Below are 1,004 nucleotides of genomic sequence, written 5' to 3'. Positions count from 1 at the left end.
TTCTCAACAGAAGAATCTCAAATGGCTGAAAGACATTTAAGGAATTGCTTGGCATCTTTAGTCATCAGGGAAATGCAAATCAAAATGACTCTGAGGTACCATCTAAGATACCTGTCAGAATGGCTAAGATCAAAAACACTGAAGAGAGGATGTGGAGCAAGGAGAACACACACTCCTCCACTGTTGGTGGGAGTGCAACCTTGTACAACCACTTTGGACATCAGTATGGCAGTTTCTCAGAAAATTCATAATCAATCTACCTCAAGACCCAATGATACCACTCCTGGGCATATCAATGTTCAATCATAGCACAAGGACATTGGCTCATCTATGTTCATAGCAGCAATATTCTTAATAGCTAGAACCTGGAACAACCTAGATGACCCTCAACCCAAGAATGAATAAAGAAAATGTAGTACATATACATAGTGGAGTATTACTCAGCTGTAAAAAACATTGACATCATGAAAATTTGCAGGCAAATGGATGGAACTAGAAAGTATCATCCTGAATGAGGTAACCCAGACTCAGACAAACATGGTATGTTCTCACTCTTAAGTGAATACTAGATGTAAAGCAAAAGGTAACCAGACTACAACCCACAGCTCCAGAGAAGCTAGGAAACAAGGAGAACCCTAAGAGGGACACATGATCCTCTTGAGAAGGGAAAAAAGATAAGACCTCCATAAAGCCTTCATCCAGTAACTGATAGAAGCAGATGCAGAGATCCATACCCAAGCACCAGGCCAAGCTCCAGTGGAAGAGAGGGAAGAGGGAGTATAATGAGCAATGGAGGTGAAGATCATGATGAGGATATCTACAGAGACAACTGAATCAAGCTCATAGGGACTCACAAACTTTAGACCCACAGGTGTGGAACCTGCATGGGACCAGTCTAGGCCTTCTGCATACCAGAGACAGTTGTGTAGCTTGGTCTGTCTAAGAGGTCCCTGGCAGTGGGATCAGGATCTATCCCTGGTGTATGAACTGGCTTTCTGGAGCCC

This window comes from Peromyscus maniculatus, chromosome 10 (genome assembly GCF_049852395.1).
Source record: "Peromyscus maniculatus bairdii isolate BWxNUB_F1_BW_parent chromosome 10, HU_Pman_BW_mat_3.1, whole genome shotgun sequence".
Lineage (NCBI taxonomy): Eukaryota > Metazoa > Chordata > Mammalia > Rodentia > Cricetidae > Peromyscus > Peromyscus maniculatus.
This window is presented reverse-complemented; position numbering follows the sequence as displayed.